At 35.0% G+C, this 22,717-nt stretch overlaps 1 long non-coding RNA gene across 1 annotated transcript; it reads left to right on the top strand.

Moving 5' to 3' along the window:
* Window positions 1–1,042: 1,042 nt before the first annotated feature.
* LOC121874532 lies at window positions 1,043–11,271 on the top strand. Its single transcript, XR_006090440.1, has 3 exons — window positions 1,043–1,432; window positions 3,009–3,083; window positions 8,645–11,271. It is a non-coding gene; the product is annotated as an uncharacterized LOC121874532 (long non-coding RNA).
* The last annotated feature ends 11,446 nt before the right edge of the window (window positions 11,272–22,717 follow it).

Raw genomic sequence — 22,717 nt, 5'->3', positions numbered from 1 at the left:
CTCTCTCTCTCTCTTATAGCAATAATGTGGTTAACGAACACAATTCATTCCACAGAGTCGTTTGTTAACTGAATCCATTGTTTCAATGGGATATTGGGTAATTGGTTCCAGCTCACAGAAAAGTGCATACAAAGTAAAAAAAAATGCAGTAAAGTACACTTACTTTGAGGTGTCTATGTAGAAGGTTCCTGGTTGATGATGATGGGAATTAGAAGTGGAGGTGGAGGAGAAGGGAGAAGAGAAGGAAATGGGAATGGAAGAGAAATCACCTTTCAGGGGACCCATGCTTGATGCAGTAATTTCACCAATAAAATTTTAAGTTCACTAGGTGTAATTCAAGATAATTTTATTTAAATCAACACTTCACTGCGCTATATATTATCAATATGTTAACTAAATTTCAGCTGATGGGCTAGTCTGCCAATTCAGTAATCTGTTCTATGTTTACATTCGTTTCCAGTGGAGTAAATATCAAGAAAGTTGTGCTCTTTAATATTTGCGCATTTTTCATATTAAAATTATTAGTCATTTTAAAATTTAGTTAACATATTTATAATATATGCAGTACAGGGAACTAGTTTTTTGTGTGCCCATCAGCCGCTTGACTCAGCCACCAGGCATTAGTTTGGCTTTGTTGACAGTGGAGCGAACATCGATTTTGTTGATGTCTTGAATATTTTTTTGCATTTATACATTAAAAGTATTGGTCATTCTGAAATTTAGTTAACATATTGATAATATATAGTGCAGTGCAGTGTTGATTTAAATAAAATAATCTTGAATTACACCTAGTGAACTTAAAATTTTATTGGTGAAAATTGCTGCATCAAGCATGGGTCCCCTGAATGGTGATTTCTCTTCCATCCCCACTTCCTTCTCTTCTCCCTTCTCCTCCATCTCCACTTCTAATTCCCATCATCATCATCAACCAGGAACCTTCTACATACACACCTCAAAGTAAGTGTACTTTACTGCATTTTTTTTTTTTTTTTGCATTGTATGCATTTTTCTGTGAGCTGGAACCAATTACCCAATATCCTATTGAAACAATGGATTCGGTTAACGAAATTTTCGGTTAACAAACGACTCTGTGGAACGAATCGTGTTCGTTAACCGAGGGACCACTATACATACAAAATGCAAGAAAATGTGAGTGCATGTAACTTCTATATTATGATGTGCATGCTGTGTCATAACCCACGAGCTTGTACTCAGTCACCTTCACCCGGTTAAGTCCACATGTTTTTATTCCTTTTTGCTCATGTTTTACTCAGCTGTTCTTGAATGTGTAACTAGGATTTTTTTTTTATATTTGACATGTTCATACATCAAGAAAAAGAAGTCTTCTCTTTCAGCTTTTGTAATTAAGCTTGAGGGTCACGATGCCAATGGAGAAAAAAATTACTGACCCACTACTCGAACCTGTTTATAAGTGAGTGTTGGTATTCAGTGTACTGTGACCATGAATAAATGATCGAACTGTATTTAGCTGATTCAGCAGCAAAATTTGATACTATTCCACAAGAACAATCCTCGTATAGCTGGAAATTTTGACCTCGTATTCATTGTTATTGTAAAGGAAATGACCAAGGAATTCCTAAAATGGCAGCAAATTTGATCATTTATCTCGTATTTATTGCAAACCAAAATATTGGTACTGTACAGTCCACTCCACTTGCTGTATAAGCCACATAGACTGGCAGCCTCAAAATTCCTAACCGGCAACTTCGCTGGGTCCATCCCTTCCTCACCTCCTGAAACATACAAACCAGGCAATTAATTGGTGGTCAGCCAAGGTATAAAGTCAACACTTACTCTTAAACATTTTAGCATGATTAAATAATTTGAAAATTTTTATTTTCCTTCCGTTCCTAAAACCTATCCATGGTAATATATTCGAGGATAAGCGTTGACTTTATACCTTGGCTGGCCACCAATTTATTGCCTGGTTTGTATGTTTCAGGAGGTGAGGAAGGGATGAACCCAGCGAAGTTGCCGGTTAGGAATTTTGAGGGTGCCAGTCTGTGTGGCTTGTAAGTGTTTTGGACTGTACAAGCACAAGAAACTGATACAGTACAGTAAATGCATTACTACTGCAAATATTATTTGTGGTCAAGTCGAGGTTATAGCTGTGGCAGGTTTGGATATAGTAACTGAGCAGTTTACAACAGATCAGCTTCACTTTCCTCCACTGTTGCTGTTGATCTGTTGCTCTTTTAATTCATATTTCAGAGAATACTATACAGTTATACTGTATAACTACAGTACTACTGTACTGTTATCCCTCAGTCTACAGTTAGTTTTTCAGGAACAGAACCCTTACATAAATATGGGGGGATATATATATAAATTATATATATATATATATATATATATATATATATATATATATATATATATATATATATATATATATATATATATATATATATATATATATATATATATATATACAGTACTGTATATTTATATATAACGTGAAATATCATAAAAGAAATACTGTACCAATTTACTGTATTTAGAAAAATAGAAATGCATTCCACAATCTATACACTACTGCCCCCAATCCCATTTCAACATATATATCACATACAAACTATAAGCACTCTTGTAATAAAGTAAAATACTGTAATAAAGTAAATATATTAAATAAAACATTTAATGCTGGCCATGGTTGGAAATCTCAACCCCTCATGGTCTTCGACGCAAATAGTGTAGCTAACGGTTAAAGCCCCATGAAATACTAGTGATGAAATACGTAGTTAAACAAAATCATCTGAAATATGGTTTATATTTACTGTAATACTGTATTTGACTTTGGACCTAAGGAAATTGTGTACTGTACGTACAGTACTGTACTGATTTATTCCAGCCTATGACTTTATCCAATACGGTATTGTAATAATATGTACAGTACATGCTGCCCACACACAGGAAACATTCATACATCTGTACATGTCTGTATATGTTTATCAACAGACAATATATTAAATATTGAAATGTTTTAGTTCGTAAAGGGAAATTAGGATTGTCCTTTTCCCCATCTCTCGTTGATGCCGCCATACAGTATCAGTCTACACCTGGTGAGTGTCACATTTTCTTTGGTTTTAAGTGCTCTTTGTCTTCAGAATTTCTTGCATGTTTGTGCTGCAAGAGACCACATTCTTCACTCTTGTCAATAAATAAAATACAAAAGTTATAACTTGATATAGAGTTACTTTTATTTGTTTTCCATATTTTGGAACAGGGAAAATATCCAAGGCCTAATTTGTTATTTAATCATAGGAGTAAAATTAAAGATATGATTTTATTTTGTCAAAATAAATTATTTGGCAAATAACAAAATTTAGTCATTACCATTTACTGTGCTGAAAAATGTGGTTTTACTTTGCCAAATTGTTCAGTAGGAATGCTTAAAAATTAATATTGTAAAAGTTTTGCCTTTTTTTTATTGGTTAATACAGTATACATAAGAACATAAGAATGGAGGAAACTGCAGCAGGCCTATTGGCCCATACTGGGTAGTCCCATTTACACCCAATCCCTATTGCTCATATATCCATCCAACCTATGTTTGAAGCTATCCAGCGTATTTGAGTTAATGATGATATTTGGTAACTTGTCCCACTTGTCCACTACCGGTACTCTATTTCCAAACCAATGTTTACTTATTTCGCGCCTAGATTTAAATTTGTCTAATTTAAAACCAGTGTTACGAGTTCGCTCCTGGTTGGATAGTTTGAGTACCTTTGAAATGTCCCCTTTGTTCAGCCCTGACTTCCATTTATACACCTCTATCATATCGCCTCTCACTCTACGTCTCTCGAGGGAGTGCAAATTAAGATGCTTTAACCTGTCTCTGTACTCAAGGTTCCTAATGCCTGGGATTAGTCTTGTCATTCTCCTCTGAATTCTTTCCAAGGATTCTATATCCATTCTGTAATACGGTGACCAGAATTGAACTGCGTAATCCAAGTGACGTCTCACAAGCGCAAGATATAGTTTTAGGATGATCTCGCTAGTCTTGTAACTCACACTCCTTTGTATGGACCCAAGTACTTTATTAGCCTTGTTTTGAGCAAATACACATTGTTTACTTGGCTTAAGATTCCTTCTTATCATTACTCCTAAATTTTTCTTGCAATTGGATTTCTCAATAACTTTGTTGTTCATCTGGTATCTGGTTTCCCTGTTTACATCTCCTATACTGAGTACTTTACATTTTCCACATTGAATTTCATCTGCCATTTTTCAGACCATTCGAAAAATTTGTTTAGATCTTCTTGTAGTTTTGTGGAGTCCTCATCAGATTTAATTACACGCCCTATTTTAGTGTCATCAGCAAATTTTCTTATGTTGCTGTCTACGCCGATATCTATGTCGTTTATGTATATGCAGTATTAGATAATAATGGTTCAAGTACTGAGCCTTGGGGAGCTCCACTAGTGACGTTGCTCCAATCGGATTTAGTGCCGTTGAAGCTCACTCGCTGTTTCCTGTCCTGTAGCCACGCCCTAATCCATTTTAGAATATCTCCTTTAATGCCGTGAGCCTCCACTTTTCTTATTAGTCTTTCGTGGGGGACTCTGTCAAAGGCTTTGTTGAAGTCGAGATATACCTCATCATAATTGTGTCCCTCACCCACTGATTCGAAAACGGATGAAAAGAGTGTTAATAGATTAGTTAGACATGAACGCCCACTTGTGAAGCCATGTTGGGAATTATTGATCAACTTGTGCTTCTCCAGGTGATTTCGAATAGTTTGAAATGATTGCTTCCAGTAATTTGCCTACAATTGATGTTAGACTGATTGGACGATAGTTAGAGGATAGTGATCTATCTCCCTTCTTGAAAATCAGTATTACATTTGCTATCCTCCAGGATTCTGGTACCACACCCATTTTTAAGGACATGTTAAACAACTTTGCTAAGGGCATACTAAGCTCTTCCTTACATTCCTTTAATACTCTGGCAAATATCTCATTGGGACCTGGTAACTTATTAGGCTTTAGTTTGTCTATTTGCTTACTAACATCGTTACTAGTCATTACTATCTCGCTTAATTTATTTTTTTCACTATCTCTGTATACAGTCAGTGTCTCGGGTATCATGTTTAAATTTTCGGTGGTGAAAACTGTTGAAAAATATTTATTCAGATTATTGCTCATTTCTCCGTCGTTATCAGTTAGCTCATTGGTATCTGACTGTATTGGTCCAATCTTTTCTCGTGTTTTAGTTTGATACATTTGATAGAATCCCTTGGGGTTTGACTTCGCTTCCCTTGCTACCTTCAGTTCATTATTCCTCTTTGCTTTTCTTATCTCGGTCTTTACCCTACTGGCCAATACCTTAGAATAATCTCGGAGGTAAACTTCACCATGATTTATTCTCCTACCTGTAGCCTTCCTGTGTCCAATAATATTCTTTAAATAATTATTTATCCATTTAGGGTCATTGTTGTTTGATCTGAGTTTTCTGTATGGTATGTTTTGCCTTTATGCATTAAGCAACTCATTATTTAAATTGTTGTGGAACTCGTCAACCTCAGATCTCGTTATCAGGTTATCCTCAACCGTCAGGTCTCCAGGTAAGGTGAGGTCGCCCTCTGTGGGTACATTGTGTGAGGTCACCTCATGTGAGGTCATGTAATTCACCCCCCAAGTGTGATACCCCTTTTCAGCTGCCTCTTCAAACTATCAAAGTTTGCCCTTCTGAAATCTGGACTTTAGTGGAATTTTCCTTGCGTCTGCCCTGAAATTTTAACTGGAATCTAATTTCTTTGTGATCGCTGTTAGCAAGTTCGTTCCCTACCTCAACATTACTAATGAGGCTTTCTCTGTTTGACAGAACTAAGTCGAGTATATTATTACCCCGGGTGGGTTCGGTTATGTGTTGGCTTAGGAAACAGTCCTGGATTGTTTCAAGAAAATCCTCTGATTCTGAGTTACCCGTAAGGTCAATCCAATCTATTTGGCTAAAGTTAAAGTCACCTACTATACAGACTTTGCTATGTATGGAAGCCCTGCGCATTTAATCCCAAATAAGTCGCTCATTAATTCTATCAAGATTAGGAGGTCTATATATTACTCCTGTGATTAATTTTTCCCTACCATCGATTAATTCTATCCAAATTGGTTCTGTATTCTGCTCAGTTTTTATTTCCGTATTTATTTCACACTTCAGATTAGCCCTGACATAGATTGATACTCTGCCTCCTTTCCTAATCTGCCTATCAGTAAGGAATAATTTGTAACCTGCAATTTGGTATTCGACAGGTAACTCTCGCGAGTAAGTTTATCCATGTTTCGGTGAATGTTATTAAATAGATTTTTTCGGTACATACCAACTCCCTGATTTTATCCATTTTGTTTCTCATACCTCTACTGCTTGCGTAGTAGACATTTAAGTTAGTCGTGTTCCGAGTCCCCTCTTTGTCACGGTTTTAACTCTGCCTAATTTAGTTTTGTCATAATTCCTAGCACTATTTCCCTGTAACCTTTTCACTTTGTTTACCCGCTCCCACTGCAGTCTCCTCCATCCCCGTGCTTATATGTTCTCCTAGCAGTTTAAAGACTTCGACATCTTTTGAACTGCCCTTTCGAGAGAGCCAGCCAGGGTTGCCAACCTATCCCTAGACAGATGCATAAGGGTCCCTTCTGCCGTAGAAGTTGTCCCAGTTGTTAATGAATGGGACTGATATTGACTTGTAATATCTGTCAAGACGGCCGTTGACACCAACTGCCCTTGACAACCATTCATTGCCAATTCTTCTCCTAGGCAGGACACCACATATGATAGGGATCCCTCCCTTCGACCTAATACGTTTTATAGCTGTCTTGAACTTATCAAGAAGCTCCTCACTTCTACACCGGCCAATATCATTGCCTCCTGCACTGAGGCAGATAATGGGTCTGTTCCCAACATAACATAAAATTTTGTGTGTTACAAGTCTTTCATCTTTTGTTTGTGATATGTGTGCATCATCTTTTTATTAAATTTTAGTACAAGTCACATCGGTCATAATTCATATGTGACATGCATGCATTATTATTTAATAAATTTTCTATTAAGTGGGGTTATAATCATGTGAGTAATCCCTAGGCTTCTGGCTATGGTCGGCATCCACCCCCCTCCCCCACCATAGGTATATTCAGGAACTGGCCATGCATTATATAAACAGGAAGTAAACACATGTCTTTACCACAGGTTAGCAACACAGTGCTAGGATGTTTGTGAGGTGGCGTTATGTGTGACGCAAGTGTAACGAGGTAAACAACACTAATTTGTAGGTACAGTAGTATAAGGTATAGGACACTTGTTTTACTATGTTATTACTATTTACTCTATTAACAATAATTATTACTGCTCCAGTAATTGATCACGGTACCAGACTTGTGCTGGGGGTTGAGGGTAGAAACATGTGGTGAAGTGAGTCAAGTCCAAGGGCTAGATTCCTACATCATAAAAGCTGAGAAGAGATTGTGAAGCTCTCATGTGTGAGTGAGTGAAAGATAAATACCTACTTGGCAACATAATCTAGCCAAGCCCACCCTTTTTATTCAAATAAGGACCATGAAAGATCAAAACGTCAATATGACATGGCCCGCAGGTCTACAGCTGCACTTCATATGACGTGACCTGAAGGTTTACAGATGCACATCATATGACGTGACCTAAAGCCTAAGGGTTAAACACCATAACATGCTATTTTCTAAGTTACAACTATCATATGTCGTATGCTACAACTGTGCTCATATTTCATATCTGTCTCCCATATGTAGATCATCATTTAATTAATTTTCTATACATCGGGGTATATGAGGTTAGGTAATATAACATTCGATCTTCCAAGTTGACGTTTGAAATTCAGTTACGGTAAAAAATAATTATATACCTGTACACCATTAACAGAGAAAGCTGCCTCACAGACTTAGATTGTTCCAAATTGTATCAGAACCTTGATAGCTCAATTTTAACTATACTGAAGGTCTCTTTGATAAAGTGATCCAGAACTTTGCTATGTTATCATAGACATCTAAACTCACCCTTGTCTCGTTGTCATCCTGTAATTCTGACATTTTGAGTGTAAACGAGGCACACTGTTTTACATGTCTTCAACGGAAACTGAACAAAATCAGAAGACACAGTAAGCAATTCATGGAATCTATCATTGAAATTTGCTGCCATTTTCTGTCTGCATCTATGGGAAGTACAGAGTGAACTGAGCTAAGAACAGTTCAGAGGTAGGAGTGTGGAACTTCTATTGTGAAACGTGTCATCAGAGCCAGCCTGATCTGACACAAGGTAAGTAACTGCATTAATCCTTTGACAATAATTTATGGTCCTGAATTATTGAGACCGCACCTGTCGGCCACAGCCTTCAGTCCTTGACATCTGGACAAAAAGAAAAAACACCCCATGACCTCTATGCGACCCCTTATGATGTATCTTGCAACCCCATTTGGGGTTGCGACCCTGTATTTGGGAACCACTGCTGTAATAGAATCTTAAGAGAAGAGCCAATACTGTACTTAAGTGATACTGCTAGAATTATTTCTTATATTTTTTTAAAAACTGCCCATTACACTACCACATTCCTTTACTTTCCAGATACAGTACTGTAACATTACCACTTTCTTCACAGACACACCTGTAGCCCCCTGCAGGACCAGTGGTGATGCTGCCTACATAGTGCGTCTATGGACACCAAGTATGGTAGATGACCAGCCACAGTAACCAAGATGACAACATTACTGGCAAGAAGCCACTTTATGAGCTACCAGAGATTATATTTAAGCTAATGGTAGTCACTTTACCCTGAGGAATTTGGCTGGATCAGTTTTGTTTTTGTTTTTAGTTTTTTTAGAATATCAGATATAAATCTTTTATACAAGCAGTTATTAAATTTTAAGTGTTACATTTCTGTAATTACTTCTCCTACACAATAAATGTTCTTAGTATCAGTCATACAAAATGTTCTTTCTCTTTTAACTTTACTCATAACATGAATCATTCTCTGATAATGGATGGGTTCATATAAAGTTTAGGGTTAGGGTGGTAATAAAAGCGTGTTTTTGTGGCCAAGATAGTCCACATCATATTTCAGTGCTCATTTATATCCACAAATAATTGGATGCTTGTAACCATACGGGAGTCTTCAGGTTGTTGGTTACTGAACTATCATGTGAATTATTTCTAATTTCAAAAAAATCTTGAGAGCCAGATAAAGACAAGGCACAGGATTCTTGGGTGTATTTTACACTATTGCTGTGTCCTTAAAGTACTAGTAACCTGTATATAATTTCAGTATTCTACTCATTATGGCCAATTTTGAACCAAAAAGTTTGACCAATATTACAGAGTGTTCTCCAAGCATAATTTCCCATTACATCTTGTACTGTTGGCTGATATGCACCAAGTGTATGGTATGTAAGGGTTATATATTTTTAGTGAGAATCCTATGTTCAGATACTGTACAGTATGTGAACTCTGGGTTCTTTTTACCCAGCCATTCGAAACTTCGGCAATACAGTATTCCAATCCCAATTAAATATACGGTACTGTATTTAATGGAACAGGTATGCTAAATCTTAGAAAAAGGAATTATCAGAGGCTAGAATGAAGAAAATTCTAGGGATATCTTCTTCTCCAATTCATGGTGTTAGACATAGTGAATTAAGGTTTATTACCGCTTGAAAGCTTTGCAACAGTTTACTTTGATAAGTTGTTTCATCCAACACTTCTATCTTCATATACTTTTCCACTTTCTTACACAGTTCTCAAAATTGTATATTTTATTTTTACAATGCATGCTACTGTCCGTGTTGAGGACAGTGACTACTTATGAGTTTGAGTATTTAGGCTTTATTTATACTGTTTTGTTTTTGGAATGAATATTATAATATTCATATACTGTAGCCAGTTTAGGAGAAGGTTTGAGATGTATTACAGTACAGTATGTTACTTGAGCATTACAGCCTACATTCCCAGATTGTGTCCATTATCATTACTGCATTGTTATTGCTCTTTTATTTTAAAGTTGTGGTCTGAGAAAATACTTGTTACTGTTCATCCTCAGCAGATCATTAATGGTTTTATCTGTATGATTGATATAATCTAGTTGATTATACCTCTATGAGAATTTCAACTTAATTATAATTTTTTTTACTTTTTGGGGGGATAATTCACATGCCCTTGACATAATTAAGCATTTGTACATTATGTAACTACAAGTAAGATAAAATAATTTAAGTGAAAATTTTCTCTCATGATTGGAAGAGAATTTCGTGACCAAATGTACTGATATGAATTAATGTAAATGGAATATGACTGTACAGTATTGTGATGCAGTTAGGGTTGGCACAGACCTTCACGCAACTGTAAATATCTCCCATCACACTCATAGTGAGATATGTTGTCATGTTGTTTTTGCTGTTGGTTATTGTATTTGTAAATAATGGAATTTTTTGTATCAAGACATAAATGTACATAAGTATTTGTTTGTAATTTTGTTTGTGATTAACTTGTAAGAACCATGCATTGAAGTGTTAGTAGTTGTTCATGACAGACAATACTCATTCTGTATATTATAGGTAAATGAAACAAAGGAACTATATGTTACCGTAATTTTTGGCTCATAAGTAAACTTAAAGTGAGTAAATTCCCACTTTTTTTGGATTTAAATGTTAATGTGCCCTGTAAGTCACATTCATACTGTCTCTAACTTGCTTCACATTCTTTGTTAGTTTCTGAAAATTTGAAGTTCACATGTGAACTGAGATTCTGTTACCTCAATTACAGATTTTATAGGATAGTGGGTCATTTTAGGATCTTTCAGCTAAGTCCACCGCCAGTAGGCCCCCAACAGAGGCAATTAGAGCCTCAGTTGATTCATCAACCAAGCTGAATGGTGTTAGCTATAGTGAGAATAACGTCGTTAGCATATTTTGTATGACAATTTTGGGTAACAAAACCCCGAAAGAGAAAGATATACAGTATCTAAAATCCTTAATCCTTAATTCATGCTGAGGTTTGTGAATGTTTATAGCACCTCACTTTTGGACGACCCTCTTGTTTTATGAACCACCACCTAATTATAGTAAAAGAGGTTGGAAAAAATCACTTAAATAAACTTGATAAAGAAATTATTTCCTTTTCCTGTTCTGACTCAATAATCCACATCTTTTTATTTTTTTGGGGTTCTGTGTATTACTGTGGATCCTGTCTCCTGTGAATGATGATCATGGATGACATTATGCATTAAACATCAAACCTGGTGAATTGCTCTATACCGGTAAGCTATAGTTAGTTATAGAGCCCAAATTTAATAGGTAAATTACAATACATCTGTCAAAAATTACGGTAGTATCATCAATGGTAAACTTAGAAAAGGATGCAATTGTTGTTAGTCAGTTGTGGGAGCTGTTAATCAAGACAAATGATGGCTATAAAATATATAATGTACTGGGGTACATTTTTTTTTCAGTACAGTATAGATATTGTGTATGAGATTGGGGTTGATTAAAAACGTTGAGTAAATGTGAGTGTGTGTGTACTGTACATGGGTTGGTGTATTTGAGCATGCATAATTTTCTGTGTGTATGTATATAAGTGTCATTTCAATAAGATGTAAGTTTTTCTCATTAATTTTGTTAAATTCAACAAGATGAACCTCGCTTTAAAATAGTTGGAATTACAGGTAATGACCGTTATACGATGGATCTATAGATGATCGATCACTTTTATGATGTTAAAAAATTAACACCATTTACCGCTATGCGATGACTAAGATCAGTTTTACAATGGTTGCTACCCGGAAGCTTTTCCTACACGGTGACTTTTAGGTTAAGCAGTTGAACTGTGTCACATCACCCAGAGAATGGTTTGTGTGTGGAAAAAGCTATTCTTTGTACTTAAAATAGTATACAGTATAATCTCAATTTACGCGTTTGGTCATTTACGATGCACCTTGCCAGACCGACAATTTTTATTTACACGGTTCATTCCATCATTTACGCAGGAAGCGGCGCAGGCAGGGTGCGCACAAGGTCGCCTAGTCAACAAAACATTACCGAGTTCTTCACCCGCCACCCACCACAGCCGGCCCAAGTCAGTGATAGTGAGGATATGGACTTTGAGGGGTTTGACAAAGAGGCCCTGCAAGCCTCTGTGGCAGATAGTGATACAGTTGATACAGGTGAGGGCCAATAATCTGCCCTCTGCCCCGTGTGCCCAGCCATCTTTTCTACTAACGTAAGTGTTAAAAAACCTAATATTATTGATATTTCTCTTAAATATTAATTGTGTGTGAATACCATCATAAAATTAAGATGTTATTTTTACTACAACGTACGTATTGTGTCGGAAAAAGTGTAGTTTGGGGGTCGGCCCAGTCTCTATTTCAATTAATCCCATATGTTCTGTTATTTCGTTTACGCGTTTCTCATGTTACACGGACCTTCACGGGTTCAATTGACCGCGTAAATGAAGACTATACTGTATATTGTACCAGTAAATGTGAGGAATAAATAAAGGAAAAGAAAAAAATGTTGCCATTTGACAATCTTGTCACTACACACAGGATCCCCTGCTATATGTCAAAAGTCCCCCCCCCCCCACACACACACACACACACATGTAATCAATGCTTATTCCCATTATGTGTTTGACCTTACAATGAATTTTTGCACATTCTGTATGAACAATTGTGCGTGTAACAGTAACAAAAATAATTGAACAAAAAATACGTATATCAATCCCAAATTATGAGCTGAAACATAACAATAACACAGCTCAGCTTGGCCTGGTAGGGGGGGGCCGAGATCCCAATGCACCACCCTCCTCTCGTTCCTCCCTTCCCCTCCTACGATCCACACTAACTCCCAGGAGCAGAAGAAATTTTTATTTTCTTTATGTTTTGACCTTATTTTATTTATTTATTTTTTCATTCTGTATGAAAGCTTTTTGTGTGCTTACAACAGTAAACAAAAATAAGGAACTTTAGTATGTCTATACCCTCTCTCTGATAAGTCCTGCGCTTATAAGAAATGTTTATCGTATTCCCTTTATGTTTTTGACCTTATAATAATTATTTATTCATTTTAATTTTTATTTTTTGGACATTCAGTATGAAAGATTGTCTGTGCATGTAACACAAAGCTTAACATAATTGAAGAAAATTACGTATGTCTACCCGAAATTACTTACAGTGACAGCTGGAGGATCGCAACTTACTACTGTACACGTACATCATGTAAGGTAAATAAAAATAAATCTTTATTTTGTATAAATTTATTGTTTTTATGTCTTTAGTTTGTGTAAATTCATTGTTTTTATGTTTTCAATTTGTATAAATTTATTAATTTTTGTATCTAATTATAAAATGCTGTATTTGAGTTATTTAAACATAATGTAAATCAATATAGCAGCAGGATATAAAACTTGTTTGGGCTCTTCAGGGTCTCAGGAACAGAAATTATTTTTCCCTATAAGTTGGTAATATCAACATGCGATCCATCACTTTGAGGTCCCTAACCCCATCGTATAACAGTCAACACCTGTAATTGCAAATGACAAGATACATGTTGAAAATAATGCGCTCTTTATGGTCACTGCTGTACCAAGGCTGCCATTATTCTGTGGACCTATGTGACGTCACAATTCTGTACATTTTCTCTGGTGATCGTAATATAGTTTGTAAAAAAATACGGTATTGGTATAATAAATTTTATTTTAGTTATTCTGCTTATAAGATACATAGTTGTTGCAAATTATAATGTCCAGTACTGTATATCTTTCTGTACTTCGAGAAGTATATTAAGAATTTTACTGATTGTCTTTCAGCAAGCAGAATCATTTAACAGTCAAAAGCAGTATTTTTATATAAATATCACTGTCACACATAAATTCATAATACACAATAGTTTAGATAAGGAAATTAATAAAAATATCTTATAAATTAATTTTCTAAATATTTATTAAGTGTTTGATGTAAAAAAATTTCATAATTAGAAAATTCTGAATTATTCTTAATAAGGAAAGGGGTGACGTAAAATTCAGAATACGTCACTTATATTGCAAATTATAACCCACTTTTTTATTACAGTACAGTACTTGTCCCAAGTCTCGAGCAGCTCAAGTATAGCCAGACAGGTCTAAAAGGTTAAACTCCATGTCCCATGACCTAACTTGTTGAGTGGAATTAGATTTCACTAGCTTGATTTTGACAAATATATTATCCTCCCCCAATCACACCAGATTCCTTGGAATAAAACTTTAATAAGCTGTAAGACATCTAACAAGTGATTCACAACTAGATTGCAAGGAACTTGAAACATCTATTGATGTTGGTTGCCATCCCTACAACTAACATCAATTTAAGGGTTATATACTGTATATTACTCTCCTCGTCAACTGAGACAGCACTTGGATGCTCTATATTTACTGTAATCGTCTTACGATATGGTAAAAGAAAAAAATCACGATTGGCTTTACATTTTTACAGTCAAGCTGATATTTGATAAATGAAGTCGACCTACTGGTATTTTCTTTAAAGAATTAATTTTCTTGCTGCATTTCCACTTGGAGTTCTCCTGATGAAAAATAGCAAAACACACTATTTTTATTTCATAAAAATTTTGCCAGCCTATGAATTATCCAGTGTGTAAAGATATAAAAATAAAATTTGCTCCTCAATTTTTTTGCTTAATTCAGATGTTCTCAATATATTTTCTATACAGTAAATGATGCTCAAGCTTGTATTCAATTAAGAATTTACCAGAAAATTTTTAAATTACAACACTTGTAGCACATATTAGTAACTGACTGTACTGATAGTTTTGCTCCTACCCAGTCCTAATTAGCTTTAATCTAATTAGTCTTAATTTTAATGGGTAAGTTAGGTGCGTATGTGTGCGCCATCCATTCTCATATATCATATCTTTTTTACTCAATATTAGTTATTTATCTTTGAATGATCAGCTTGTATCCATTCAGCACAATTGCTCAGTTCACTTTACTAAGTTACATATAAACCCTTGCTCCTATGAGAAGTTGGATGATGGATTAATTAAGAGTCATTAAATAAAGTTCCATTCACAAATTATATAATTATTTATGTTGGCAAAGAAAGGTAAAAGATTATGCACTAATATTCTGCCATGTTATTAGAATTAAGAAATGGATGTACAGTATTTACTGAATGCTATACTTTCTGGAGTTTAACTGTTGATCAACAATACAGAAAAAAGCACATCACTAAATATTTATTGACAGTGCAGTAGTTTTTTCTCCAGTGGTTTTTGAGGCACAGTACACATCAAAACACTTATAACTTCTGAAAGCTGATAAAGTGGACCAAATACAGTACAGTACAGTATATAGATCCGAATTGTACCCCCCACATGATGTTAAAGTCTGCTGACAATGAACCCTATAAGACTAGAATTTTGGTGGTTGCAAGATAGGTTTGCTAGGATTGTTAAATGAAACACTCAAAATTACTTTTATCCTTTACTGTACTGTACAATATAAGTAATGCCCTCTTAATCCAGACTAATTGGAGAGAATCCTGTCCATATTAAGCAATTACGAGGGGGTTTATTTAATCCAGATAAAGTCTAGATTAACCGAGAAAAATCTTGATTGCCGTCTGGCGCACACGAACACCAGCCCCAGCCGCTTTGTTTACAAGCCAGTCATGCTGCTATAGCCCTCGTTTGTGCATCTCTTAACTCCTGTGGATTATTTGTGACTTTTTGGACTAATTACCTTGGCTTCCAAAGGCAAGAAACTTCAAAAGGAGGTCAGAAGAGTGCCAGAAAGGAGTTTAGCTTGAAGGACAAGTTAGCAATTCTGGAAGATCATGAGAAAGGTGCCTGCAAAAGCTTTGACGGAGAAATGTGCCTTGAAAAATTCAACCATCAGCAACATCACCAACTTTATCGTAAATACTGTATGTCCAGCATGTACTGTACAAGAATTATATATATTATACTGCAGGTTGGTGATGATGATTTTATTTATTTATCTATTTATTTATTTATTTATTTTATTTATTTATTTTATTTTTTTTTTTTCCACCATGTGGGTAGATCTGGACTATTTCATGTTAATCTGGACTCAATCCAAATTAACAGAAATTAGCCCGGATTGGTTTGCCAGTCCAGATAAAGTGGAAATCCGGATTGAGAGGGTTTTACTGTATGTGGTTTCACTCCGAGAATATTCTTTAAAATAAAACTTTCTGACAAGTTCTTACTACAGTATACTGTACAGTACAGTATAGCCAATCTCACATTCAGCATAGAGTATATTCCCATTCTGCTCTTTGGAAAGTCTTTATGATTTACATAACTGATCTCAGTAAAATGTCATCTAGTCAAACTCTTCAAACATAATTATTTTTAGCACCTTATCTTGCAACAGTTTCTAAGTTACCCTCTTTGAGTCCTTGAACATTCCTTATCTTGAAACCCCAGCTATCTACTGTATAGCCCACAATATACAAAGACTAATGTAATATATCTGCTCTAAGTTTTATTATTATTGAACACATACATTTCAGTGCCATGCACTGATCCATCAGTTCTTCTACATCTATATACAACATTATTCACAAGTTATTTTTGAAAATGCTCATCAAGAATCATTAATTCGTCATTGTCACCAAATTTGTTTGCCTTCCCAACCTGTCTAAATTTACCACACCTGCAAAATATTTAAAACCACCAACCTTTCCATTTCTCTTTTACTCAGTATTATTTTTTCCTTTTTTATTTATTAACTATGTATGATAAGTACTGTATTCGTTAATGGGTGATGTATCTGCTGTAATTGAATCTAATTCATTATCTAAGGTACAGAACCATTGTTTTTATTTAATAATGTCCTTGTGTATTGAAGCAACACACTTTCTATTTATAACACTTTTAGCCTCAAGGAAATGGTTAACTTCACTCTACCTTGGATGTTGGATTCTCAAGTAAAAAATTTATAAGATACTGTACTTTGGCTCAGGCTCTTACACATTACACAACACCCTTTTTCATTTGTAGACCAGTTACTGGTAGTGTACAGTTAGGTTTGTATTGACTTTCTTATCTCTGCTTTATAGAGGACAGATAATGACTGGTAACTGAATGATAAAGATAATACAGTACATAGGTAAATACAGGTGTTTTATATTTACACTTGTGTTCTGAAAGAGGTATAGGAAATTAATCAGATGAAACAGTGAAGAACACTTTTGACTTCATTTTTAGTTTTTAATATGATGGCCTACAGATAAGTAATTCAACTGTATATATATATATATATATATATATATATATATATATATATATATATATATATATATATATATATATATATATATATATATATATATATATATATATATATATATATATATATATATATATATATATATATATATATATATATACTGTATATATACCCTGTATATATATATTTTTTTTTTTTTTTTTATATAAGGCATAATTGTGTTTGTGTGGGTGAACAGTTTGTACTTCTTTACAGTAGGCACAATAATCATACTGCAGGGTAGATCAACATCATACTTAGCTAAAAGGTGAAGAAATTTATTCCATACCTGTGATGTTTTCCCAGTTTGTTAACCTAAAAGAAATTAATAAAATATGCCCTGAATATTATTTCACTTATTTCCTCAATCCCATGTTGTACAGAAAGTCTTAAATACTTTTTTGAGGGGAATTAGATTTGATTTATGTTTACAGTAGTAATATATTTTACGAGTGATCCCCCTCACTACCATCCCTGAAGCTCCCACAAACTGGCCAACCTACAACACTACACAACTTTCTCCTTAAGTCCTAAATTCTTTGATACGAATTAGTATTGAAAAATTTATTTTGTACAATTACTAAATGTTTACCTACTTTTAGAATTTTAATGTATTGGGTGTCTGCCATGATAATACCTAGTTTGCAGAAGTACATTAGATGTTTGAAAATTGAACTTTAAACTACAGGTACTGTAGTTGATTAATTCAATTAAATCGACATCAGTTCAAAGTTTTTGTATCAGAAATGTTGACTGTGAAGTACTGTACTGTATCATTGGTGTTGCCTCATGATTTCTCACTTTCATCAAGAGTTTCAATAATTGGTTAAAACTAATTAAATTATCATTTAAGTATTCATTTCATTTATGATCTTGTTCAAATTTCCATTTAGGCAATGTTCTGACTGCTCACTCATGAGCTTCTTACAGTAGTTATCCATTAACAAGCTTTCTCTTAACTGAAACACACTGGGTATGTTGGCCACATGAAGGGAATATATGGAACTATCAGTGACAATGTTCCTACCATTTGTCAAAATGCAATTTCCTTTTTTGTGGAGGTATCCCCAAATTTATGATCTCCTTATTTAAAATATTCAGCTTTAATGATGGTGATGTATTAAGACCATCCCCTATTTACGATGTAAACAATCCGCATGAACAATGGTCATCATCCGGCCGTCACGGAATGTGGAATGCATTTCTCAGTGCACTTGTCAGCTGCAGCGTTATCTATCTGCGCGCCGCCATGTGGCCAATTGGTACACTACAGTTCAGCGCATTGTTCCATAGTGATTGAATCTGCCCGTGACCGTGTAGTTCAACGATTATCGGTCAGTATTCGGTGTTGTTACAATAAACCCTCGATAACTCGGCATGGATATGGTCTCGGAATGTATTAGTATAACTCGGGAAATGCCGAGATATATAAAATTATATGGGAAAATCTCTGCATCACCTAACATGCCTCTGTGTCACCTACCATGCCTCTGTGTCACCTACCATGCATCTGTGTCTCCTACTATGATGCTTCATTCTTTGCCTGCGGTGCTGGTAAGTGTTACTTTTTACATTTAGTAATTACATGTACCGTACATATATATGGGCCGATCATCTTTTATTTATTTTTTTATTTTTTGGTAGGAGGGGGGAGTGCATCATTAAGTCAGAATTTGGGATAACTCGGCAAGGCCAGAGCTCCACATGTGCCGAGTTATCGAGGGTTTATTACTGTACTTTTCATCAGTGTTTATTTTGTTTATTTTACCATACATTGAGAGGACATCACTAACATTGACATTGAACTCTGTTTTGGTGACTGAAGTGATTTTTGCTGTTTTTTGTTACTGTAAACTGCTTTGCCTCTGTTGTTCTGAACATGATGTGAGCAGAGTTGGCCTCTATCATTGTTTTTGTTATCATCGGTGTTTTTTTCCCGTACAGTTATAGGACATCACTAATGTTCAGATTGTACTCATTTTTTTGTGATTGTAAAGTGCTTTTGTTCTTTTTTTGTGACTGAAGTGCTTCTAGTCTGTTTTTGTGACTGAAGTGAGCAGTGTAAATTTGGAAATGTCTGGAAAGCATGTTGCATTTTTGCATTTTTCTTACTTTACAATTTTATGTTATATTGTCATAATAAGAAAATTCAGAATTACTGTATTCCTGATAGGTAGAGGAGTGATGTAACATTCCAAAAACGTCACCAATGTTCATTTGTTTTCCTTACTAGCAGACAAACGCACATTTTGCAAAAAAATCAGTGGCCGCGACTATCATAAAACTGATTAATCGTATAACAATCAACACCTGTAATCTCATAATCCAAATACTTGTAACATCCACAAATAAAATAAGCATAGCATTAACACAAACAATGAACACAAATATCAGTTCTCCCCCCACCAGGTTGTTTCAGTTCAAAATGATTGGTAAAAGTTATAACATTTTTATTTTAAGGTTTTTCAATGTCATAATTTTAATTTAATTATAGCAGCACCTATCAACTGATAGTGAATAAATGCTATATGCCTATAACTTAATTTTTTCCCAAAAAAATTTACAACAAAGCAAACAATATAAAGTTATCTTAGTTCTGAATTAATTATACCCATATTACATAACCTGAATAACCTACAGTATAACTTTTATAGATAGTTACATCATATGGCCAATAAAGATTTCTTCATGAAATAACAGTAAATAGTATAGATTGTACCATGTGAGTAAGAATATTTTAGCATTCAATCAAAAGCCCAAATTTCTGCCATATGACTATTTTAAAAGATTGGGTAACCTTAAAAAACTGTAAACACATACTTAAAACTTAAAAAATAATTCACAGGGTCTGTAATAAAAACAAATTTCACATGTACAGTTGTGTGATATATACAAAAAAAAAGGGATACAAATGACAAGGATTAAACTTACAATACTGGCAAGACATGAGCAAACATTATGGAGACACTTAAACTAAGAAAACCTTCACTTGGCACAGGTTCTGAAAGAGAAACAAGCTATTCCCATGAGAGGAGGTAAAACAAAGCTATATACAGTTGTACCCCGCTTTACGCGGTCAATTGAACCCACAGGGTACCGCGTTAAGTGAAAACCGCGTTAAATGAACAACAGAACATATGGGATTAATTCCAATAGAGACTGGCCCGACCCCCAAACTCCACTTTTTGACGACACACAACTATGTTGTAGTAAAAATATTATCTTAACTTTATGATGGTATGCACACACAATTAATAATTAAGAGAAATATCAATAATATTAGGTTTTTTAACACTTACATTAGTAGAAAAGATGGCTGGGCACACGGGGATGGGGGGTTGGTTCCGAGGCAGAGGGCAGATAATTATTGGCCCTCACCTGTATCACTTGTATCAATTGTATCACTATCCACCACAGAGGCTTGCAGAGCCTCTTTGTCAAACCCCTCAAAGTCCATATCCTCACTATAATTATCACTATCACTGACTTGGGCCGGCTGTGGTGGGTGGCGGGTGAAGAACTCGGTAATGTTTTGATGACTGGGCGACCTTGTGCGCATCGTGCCCGCGCCGTTTCCCGCGTATATGAGTAGATGAACCGCGTTAAGTGAAAGTTCGGTTCTGGCGAGGCACCGCGTATATGAGAAATCGCGTTAAGTGAAACCGCGTAAAGCGGGGTAATACTGTATTAAATTATTACATGTTTAACATATCTGCTGACATAAATAATCAAATAAATGTAGTTAACTTCGTATGTATGATAGCATCAGCATCTAAGTCATAGAACCAAGGACACCGAGGCCAATCTATCATAGTAAATATCATGAGGTAAAACTTACAATAATCTAATATCATTAAAGAGATCCACATCACATAACTTAGTCACCTTGTTTCTTGGAAGATAAAAAAATATCTAATAGTTAGAGGGGCTAAAACTCACTTAGCCCTTCCAGGACCAGATATATACATGAAAATCACCTTTTACATTTTGACATCAAATTTATTACTTTTTCTGTACTGAAATGACAATTTTCACTTTGTCTTCAAAATACTACACAAACCTAAATACAGTGGTCCCTCGGCTAACGAACGGTTCAATTAACGAAATTTCGGTTGACGAATTAGCTCCCATAAGGATTTTCAGTTCGATTAACGTACAAAACTTCAATTAACGAATTCCTTACGACAAACACGTTTTGTTGTGCGCATCAGCTGATCAGCTCATCGGCCAGTCCACCAATACAGTAATCAGTTCTATGTTTACATTCAATTCCAGTGGAGTAAATATCAAGAAAGTTGGTATCTTGAATATTTCTGCATTTTTTATATTAAAATTATTGGTCATTCTGAAATTTAGTTAACATATTGATAATATATACAGAACAGGGAACAGTTTTTGTGTGCCAATCAGCTGATTGAATCACCCAACAACACTTCTCAGTTTAACTCTGTTTACAGTGGAGTGAACATCCAGTTTGTTGGTCTCTTGAATATTTTTGCATTTTTACATTAAAATTATTGATCATTCTGAAATTTAGTTCACATATTGATAATATACAGTGCAGAAATTATTATGAAACTCGAAGAAGGCATTAGAACCATTGCACTCTGTAAAGAATATGGCATGTCATCATCGACTGCCTCTACAATCAGCTGTTTGACATGTAACAAAGCTGCCGGGAATACGACATACACACCTCAAAGTAAGTTAAAATACAGTATTCTATTGTTTTTTATTTATTATTGTACAGTATACTGTACAGTACAGTACAGTATTTAGTTTATGTTTAATGTTTTGTATATTCTATTACTGGTATACAGTACTTTGTCTGTATACTTTTTCTGTGAGTTGGAACCAATTACCCAATATCCCATTGAAATAATAGATTCGGTTAACAAACGACTCTGTGGAACGAATTGTGTTCGTTGGCCGAGGAACCACCTTATTGCATGAATACAAAGAACCATTAACTGCTTGGCAATCAATTGTTAATATGCCAATCCAGTGTAATGGACTACTGTCCTTAGCCACTCATGGAAGCACTATCGTGAGAAGTCTCCCTATCTTCCATTGGTGGTGATTCTCTCTGGCCACCTTTTTTTTACCTCAATTGTACCTACAGGCCTAATACAAAAACGTTCAAACACCATACTACCCTTTAGATAAGTTTTGCCATTCTCAGTTTTTTATTGTGTCCATAGCATCTTTTCTGCCTTTCTTCGCTTCCTTTCTTCTAGTTTCATGTTTGAGGATGCCTGTACAGACAACCCTCATCCATGTTTTATATTCTGAGACAGTAGTAATCATTTGATTTATTAAACAGATAACCTAACAAACTTAATCTTCAAAAAATGCTTCAATTGTTGCTGAAATATGTGGAGAAACTCCAAACATG

The sequence above is a fragment of the Homarus americanus genome, unplaced genomic scaffold (genome assembly GCF_018991925.1).
Source record: "Homarus americanus isolate GMGI-L3 unplaced genomic scaffold, GMGI_Hamer_2.0 scaffold34360, whole genome shotgun sequence".
NCBI classification, from domain to species: Eukaryota; Metazoa; Arthropoda; class Malacostraca; order Decapoda; family Nephropidae; genus Homarus; species Homarus americanus.
The sequence above is the reverse complement of the archived record's forward strand: the minus strand, read 5'-3'. Positions and strand labels throughout refer to the sequence as shown.